Below are 8,451 nucleotides of genomic sequence, written 5' to 3' on the forward strand. Positions count from 1 at the left end.
TGCACTGGCTTCCTGTAGATTGCAATACAAGGTGATGGTTATCATTTTTGGAGCCTTAGCTAGAGCTTTAATCCACTCTGAATTTTCTAGACAGAGACCCAAAGGAGTAGTCATTGGCTGACAGAGACAAAAAAAAACCCCAAAAAACAAAAACCCCAAACCACCAACCCTTAAGTTGCACAAGGGATAAAACAGCATTTCTTCAATTATTCTGACACTGCCCAAGGGCTGCCTCACGATGCGTGAGGTTTTTGTCACCTTCCCTTGGGGGGAGAAACCAGGTAACTACAGTAACTTGAAGCAATGCAGGTTGGATACAGGAGAGAATGGGACCAGTAGGGAGCACTTCCATTCCACAATAGGGAAAGAGAGGACATTCTTGTTTCATTTCAAAAGCTTCTTGGACAGAATGTTTCATGCTAATGCTGTTTTACAGCAGTTTTGCAGCGTTATGATTCAAAATTTGAGCTGCTTTCAAGCGATACCTAGCTACTGCTTTACTCTCAAGGACATCCAAGGAACTAAAGCTCAAGGCAAGCCAAGATAAGTAAGAGTTTTGCTACTGTAGTGCAACGGTATGAGTTTTCTGAATTTTTAGCTAGTTGGCAACATCGTATGCTGCTTAATTATACACTAAAATATCTTAGACTCTTAGGCAGCTTAAGTTTTTTTCCCCAGAAGCATATAAGTTCAGAGGTTAGGTTGTTGTTTTTTTCCTTTCACTCTCACGTTGGACGTTTCTATTGAAGTTTATAGGATAAGGGGCTGACTACAAAGACTTCTAATGATTTCTACATTGTAAAGAGGAGTTTAAAGAATCTTTTATTTTCATGCTAATAATGCAGCTGAGATGTATGAGATACAAATCAATTGTCATTTTGGGGAAGGGAGAGAGGGAGTTAAAGAGTTAGTTTTCTTATTTCCTTATTCATTCACAGAGATGTGGATTTGCCGAGACCTTTCTTAGTCCTGCTAGTTGTGTTTACTTAATTGGAGTTGGTATAAATAAAACTAAATGTTTTAGGCTTTGTGTAAACTTGCTCAGCTGTCTATCACTGATCTCCAGCAAGCTATAATTGCCACTTTGAGCTCTCGAGTAAAAGTCAGCATATGAACCTAATATAAAAAATAAATGAATATGTTGATTAATAAGATTTCTTTTAGTGAGATGGATGATATAAATGTGATTAATAAATAAATAATAAAATATAGTTGATAAACTGATCAATAATCAGAATTGTTTGGAACTGGATAGCAACTATAAATTATATTAATTAGAAGTCACAGTAATATACTATGAACAAAATCTAGGAATAGACAAATAGAGAATATTAAATGTTAAAAATCTAGACACTGATTCTTACCCAACTAATTGTGATTTTTCTTAGCACAACTACCTAAAAATTGATGCAGTACATTTTTTCTAAAATATATGCCTATTTGTGTACATTTGCTCTAATATATACATGTTTTTGTCTGTCCAGTTTTTATAAAGTATCTTCATTGAAGTATTGCATTTCAATTTCAGAAAAATTCAAAAAGAGCAGGAGACCTGTGTTCCAATATGTTTTATTAATTTTTTAAAAATGCAAGTTGGCTGGTTCAGATTAAATTATGAACCACACAAATTTCTGCCTCATTTCTAGTCTTTGATTAGAGAAATAATTTCATTGGAATGTTTAATAATACACTATAGCACTCTGAGGACACACTGTGGTCACTTTGGAAATGGTAATTACCTCTCCAATTCCTCTGTTTTAAGTAGCAGAGGAAGCCACAGAATATAAAGAATAATACAGTGAATAAACAACTCTGTAAGGTTTTAGCCTACTTTGTGTTCCATTCATTTTTTAAAATAGCCACCAATCTAATGCATCCTTTCTAAATGAACTCTGACCAAAAAAAGAAGAGGCCTAAATATTCTAAGCCAATTTGAAAGATATCTTTCAAATTGGCTTAGAATATTTAGAAAGATATCTTTCAAATTGGCTTAGAATATTTATTCAAAAATATTTTGAATATTTATTCAAAAATTTATTGAAAAATTGGCTTTTGAATATTTATTCAAAAATTTAATATATTAGGTTTTAAACTAAGTAGATAGTATAAAAGGTATGCATGCATTTACCTATTCCAAGTTGCTTATCCATGCATGAATACTTCATAGCCAGGAGAGATGAGAATATTTAGACTCTTCCTTGTCAATGACTTAAAATTCTGTTATCAATTCTTGGGCCAACAGAAATCAATCAATTAATGTGTTTAAAACTAAGATGCTATCTTTCTATTACCAATATGGGTTGGTCTTAATGTCCTTCAGAAACAAAAGAATGGCTTCCCTGCGCAAAAACTAGCATTGTCTTCTTAATGTTATAGTACTGTTTTAGACAGCACATCTGCCCTAAATAAAATACCCAGGTGCTTTTGATATTTTTTAAAAAAAAAAACTTCAGAAAGTATTTTTTTTTTTAATTTGATTTATATGCCGCCCTTCTCCAGAGACTCAGGGCGGCTTACAGTGCGTTAAGCAATAGCCTTCATACTTTTGTATATTTATACAAAGTCAGCTTATTGCCCCCACAAACTGGGTCCTCATTTAACCCACCTTAGAAAGGATGGAAGGCTGAGTCAACCTTGAGCCTTGGAGAGATTCGAACCAGCAGTAAATTGCAGGCAGCTGTGTTAATAACAGGGTGCTTTAAACCACTGTAGTACCAAGGCTCTTTTGATTGTTCATCCAAAGTGGCACAGGGTTCCAGGTCGATGAGGGGGTTAGAGCTTGTAACGAGGGCAGGTACATCAGTATTGTGAGTGGGAGAGGCAGATATGGTGGGAGCTGGGGGCCAAACCTGGTTCTGGGAGTGCACGCCCGCTGTCTTCAAGCGGTGGTGCGCTCCGGCCCCCAAGGCTCCTCTCGTTCCCCAGGTAGTCCAGATTCTCAGGGCCCAGATCTCCGGCTGATGTTATGCAATGCCAGTTCTGTAGTAAATAAAGCCCCCCTCATTTGTGATCTAGTTCAGGAGGGGGGAGCGGATCTGGCAGGAATTACGGAGACCTGGTTGGGCCAAGAAAGGGGGGGGTTCCCCTCATTGAAATGTGCCCTCCTGGTTTCCACGCATTTCATCAACCGAGGTCACAGGGTAGGGGCGGGGGGGTGGCGGTTGTTATAAAAGAAGGTCTTGGTCCGAGGGAGGCCACTGTTCCTCAGATTGCCGATTGTGAGTCCCTCCTGGTGAAGGGACTCGCCAAGGCTCAAGGTTGACTCAGCCTTCCATCCTTTCTAAGGTAGGTGAAATGAGGACCCAGTTTGTGGGGGCAATAAGCTGACTTTGTATAAATATACAAAAGGATGAAGGCTATTGCTGAGCACATTGTAAGCCGCCCTGAGTCTTCGGAGAAGGGCGGCATATAAATCAAATTAAAAAAAAAAAAAGTGGGTCATGGGATACAGGTGGGCTTGCTGATCACGTACCTGACTCCCTGCCACGTGGCAGCGGCCCTGCCCAAACTGCTCAACGTTATAGCCGGGGTGGCGGTTGATACCCCGAGGCTTATGGTCATGGGGGATTTTAACCTGCCATCCATCGGTGAAACATCTGAGGCGGCACGGGAGTTCATGGCTTCCATGACGGCTATGGACCTGACCCAGTTAGTGCATGGGCCAACTCACACGGGGGGAAACACTCTGGACTTGGTTTTTGTCTCTGGTCAGTGGTTGAATGATCTCGATATTGGGGATATAGTGACTGAACCCTTGTCATGGTCGGATCATTCCCTCCTTCGCCTTGACCTTCGAACCGCTACACCCCGCCGCAGGGAGGCGGAACCGATGAGGTGGTTCTGCCCCAGGCGCCTGATGGACCCTGATCAGTTCTAGATGGAGCCTGGGCCATTTCCTGAGGCTCTGGCTCACGGCTCGACCGAAGACCTGGTGGCCTCCTGGGATAGGGCGGCCGCTGGAGCTTTGGATCGGGTCGTGCCTTTGCAGCCTCTGACCCGGCGCCGATCTCGCTTGGCTCCTTGGTTCACCGAGGAGCTGAGGGAGATGAAGCGCCGGAAAAGAGCGGTTGGAGGGCCAGCCGGTCTGAATCTGACCGAACACTGGTAAGGTCTCATATTAAGACTTACCTTGTGGCGATAAAAGCGGCAAAATGTAACTATTTTTCCTCTCTTATTGCATCATCAGATAACCGCCCGGCCGCCCTGCTTAGGGTGACCCACTCCCTGCTCCTTCAGGAAGCGCGGGAGGACCCCTTGGAGAGTAGAGCTGAGGACTTTGTACAGTATCTGTATAATAAAATCGCTCAGATTCAGGAACATCTGGACTCTGACAGGGTAGATTCAGGGGGGAGGATGGAGGCAGGTCTTGAGAATATTATCTGGGAAGAGTTCGATTCTGTGACTCCCGAAGACGTGGACAGGATACTGAGTAGACTGAATGCTGCCACATGTTTATTGGACCCGTGTCCCTCCTGGTTGGTGCTGGCCTCTTGGGAGGTTACACGAGGCTGGCTACAGGGAATTATAAATGCTTCTCTGAGTGAGGGTGTCTTTCCCGCCGCCTTGAAAGAGGCGGTGGTGAGACCTCTCCTCAAGAAGCCTTCCCTGGACCTGGCAATATTGGCGAATTACTGTCCAGTCTCCAACCTTCGCTTTGTTGCGAAGGTTGTTGAGAGTGTGGTAACACGACAGCTCCCTCAGTATCTGGATGAATCGGCTTATCTGGATCCGTTCCAGTCGGGCTTCAGGCCTGGGTACAGCAAGGAAACAGCATTGGTCGCATTGGTTGATGATCTCTGGAGGGCTCGGGACAGGGGTTGCTCCTCTGTCCTGGTCCTATTAGACCTCTCAGCGGCTTTTGATACTATCAACCATGGTATCATGCTGCACCGGCTGGAAGAGCTAGGGGTGGGAGGCACCGTGTTGTGGTGGTTCTCCTCCTTCCTCTCCGACCGGTCGCAGTCAGTGTTGGCAGGGGGGCAGAGGTCGACCCCGAGGCCCCTTGTATGTGGGGTGCCACAAGAGTCAGTCCTCTTGCCCCTTCTGTTCAACATTTATGTGAAGTCGCTGGGTGAGATCATCCGTGGTTTCGGGGTGAAGTACCACCAGTACGCTGATGACACCCAGCTGTACATCTCCACCCCGGATCACCCCAATGATGCCCTTGAAGTGATGTCCCGGTGCCTGGAGGCTGTACGGATCTGGATGGGGAGGAACAGACTCAGGCTCAACCCATCCAAGACTGAGTGGCTGTGATTTCCGACATCCCGATATAGTCAGTTGGTGCCATCACTGACTATTGGGGGCGAGTCATTGGCCCCCATGGAGAGGGCTCGCAACTTGGGAGTCCTCCTGGATTCACGGCTGTCTTTAGAAGAGCACTTGACGGCTGTGGCCGGGAGGGCGTTTTATCAGGTTCGCCTGATTCGTCCCTTTCTGGATCGGGACTCGTTAAATACGGTTACTCATGCCCTCGTCACTTCCCGCCTGGACTACTGCAATGCTCTCTACATGGGGCTCCCCTTGAGGAGCACCCGGAGGCTCCAGCTGGTCCAGAATGCAGCCGCGCGGGTGGTTATGGGAGCGACAGGGCGCTCCCATGTGACCCCCCTCCTGCACGAGCTGCACTGGCTCCCGGTAGTCTTCCGGGTGCACTTCAAGGTTTTGGTTACCACCTTTAGAGCGCTCCATGGCTTAGGACCGGGGTATTTACGAGACCGCCTTCTGCCACCAGTAGCCTCTCACCGACCAGTATGCTCCCATAGAGAGTGGCTCCTCAAGGTGCCGTTGGCCAAACAATGTCAACTGGCAGCCCCCAGGGGGAGAGCCTTCTCTGTGGGGGCACCCGCCATCTGGAACGAGCTCCTCCCGGAGATACGGAGGATCCTGAATCTGCGCGCTTTTCGCCATGCCATCAAAACATTTCTTTTCCAGCAGGCCGGCCTGGCCTAACCTCTCTTTTAAACTTTTAAACTTTTAAAATTCTTTAATTTTAAATTTGTCTTAAGAATTTGGGGTATTTTAAATTTTGTTTTCCGGGCCAAATTATTTAATTGTATTTTAATGTTTTTTTAACATTTGTATTATATGTATTTTATCTGGCTGTTCACCGCCCTGAGTTCTTCGGGAGTAGGGCGGTATGCAAATTCAATAAATAAATAAATAAATAAATAAAGTGTCAGGGTTCCAAGTAACAGCCCATAGGAAATCAAAACTCCAAGGCAGTTTTGGATGCTTCAAGGTTACTTAAAGATGGCTCCAGGGTTGACACAAAGCAGATTAGAGATATGTATACAGAACAGGAATACAGGTAGTCCTCAACTTACAACAGCTCATTTAGTGACCATTCAAAGTTATAACAGCACTGAAAAAGTGACTTATGACCAGTTTTCACTCTTACAAGCAGTGGTGGGTTTCAAATTTTTTTACTACCGGTTCTGTGGGTGTGGCTTGGTGGGTGTGGCATGGCTTGGTGGGCGTGGCTTGGTGGGCGTGGCTTGGTGGGCATGGCAGGGGAAGGGTACTTAAAATCTCCATTCCCACCCACTCCAGGGGAAGGTTACTGCAAAATCCCCATTTCCTCCTGATCAGCTAGGACTCGGGAGGCAGAGAATAGATGGAGGCGGGGCCAGTCAGAGGTGGTATTTATTGGTTCTCTGAACTACTCAAAATTTCTGCTACCGGTTCTCCAGAACTGGTCAGAACCTGCTGAAACCCACCTCTGCTTACAAGTGTTGCAACACTCCTGAGGTCAGGTGATCAAAAATTCGGATGCTTTTTTTTTTTTTTTTTAAATTTGATTTATATGCCGCCCTTCTCCGGAGACTCAGGGCGGCTTACAATGTATATTTATACAAAATCAGCTTATTGCTCCCACAATCTGGGTCCTCAATTTACCTACCTTAGAAAGGATAGAAGGCTGAGTCAACCTTGAGCCTTGGCGAGATTCGAACCTGCAGTAATTGCAGGCACCTGGTCTTAATAACCAGCTTAATAACAGGGTGCCTTAGACCACTGTACTACCAAGGCTCTTAGCTTGGCAACTGGTTCATGTTTATGACAGTTGCAGTGTCCCTAGATCACACAATCACCTTTTGCAACCCTCTGACAAGCAAAGTCAATGGGAAAATGAGATTCACTTAACAACTGTGTTACTAACAACTAAGTGTTCACTTAACAACTGTGGCAAGAAGGTCATAAAATGGGACAAAATTCATTTAACAAATGTCTCGCGTAGCAACAGAAATTTTGGGCTCAATTGTGGTTATAAGTCGAGGACTACCTGTATTCTATTTCCAATAGCCTCTTCTGGAATGATGTCAAATAGCCTCTACTTTTGTTAGCTCTATAAATAAAAAATTGCCAGATCTCCAGAAAGAATATTTCCTGCTTCTTTGTAAAATGGACATAAAATATATTTTGAAAAAAATATGTATTTCATCTTGGACCAGGTGGTATCAGGGATGGAGAAGGAGGGCTAGTTTATTTAATTAGTTTATTCATGGTCAAACACTTCAACAGTCAAAGATATCAACACATTACAATCAAATAAAATCTAAACAGGAAATAGCCATTAAAGAAACCAAATGATTCATCCACCTGTAGGCATTTCTAGCTTTAAATCCAGAGCTTTTATGGCAATTATAGTCAAATAACACTTGGCAGTTCTCAGAGATTTCTATAGACTTATCTTAAAGGAAGAACAAAGCATTCTTCTCTTCAGACTGGTCTAAATACTTGGCTATCAAGGATGTTACTATTTTGATATAAAGGATATCAGAGAAAAACATGAAATGCTTTGAAAATTGGAAAACTGGAATTATGGGTGGCAAACATTACAACCGGTCAGTGAGAACACTCTCCTATGCAAGATAGATAGGAGAAGGGGTGAAATGCTCCCGGTTCGGACCGGATCGCCCGATCTGGTAGCGATGGTGGCGGGTGGTTCGGACAACCAGTAGCAAAAATCCCTTTACCCCCCCCCCCCCACCATGCCCAGCTGAGTCGCACGATCAGCAGAGGCTTTTTTTTTTATTTTAAAAGCATTTTTTCTACAACCTCTTCCGCCGAAAAAATGCTTTTAAAAGTAAAAAAAAAGCCTCTGATGATCGCGCGGCTCAGCTGGGATCGTCAGAGGCTTTTCAAAGCATTTTTTTCTGCAACCTCTTCAGCTGAAGAGGCTGTGGAAAAAATGTTTTGAAAAGCCTCTGACGATCCCAACTGTGTTGCCTGATCAGCAGAGGCTTTTCAAAGCATTTTTTTGCAACCTCTTCGGCTGAAGAGGCTGTGGAAAAAATGCTTTAAAAAGTTAAAAAAAGAAAAAGGTTGGCCATGCCCACCCAGTCACATTACCCCCACCCCCCACCAAGCCACACCCAGAACTGGTAGTAACAAATTTTACATTTCACCCCTGGATAGGAGGTACAATCTTATTTAAAGAAAGATGCAGTA

This window comes from Pantherophis guttatus, chromosome 5, assembly GCF_059756535.1.
Source record: "Pantherophis guttatus breed Tessera chromosome 5, ASM5975653v1, whole genome shotgun sequence".
NCBI lineage: Eukaryota > Metazoa > Chordata > Lepidosauria > Squamata > Colubridae > Pantherophis > Pantherophis guttatus.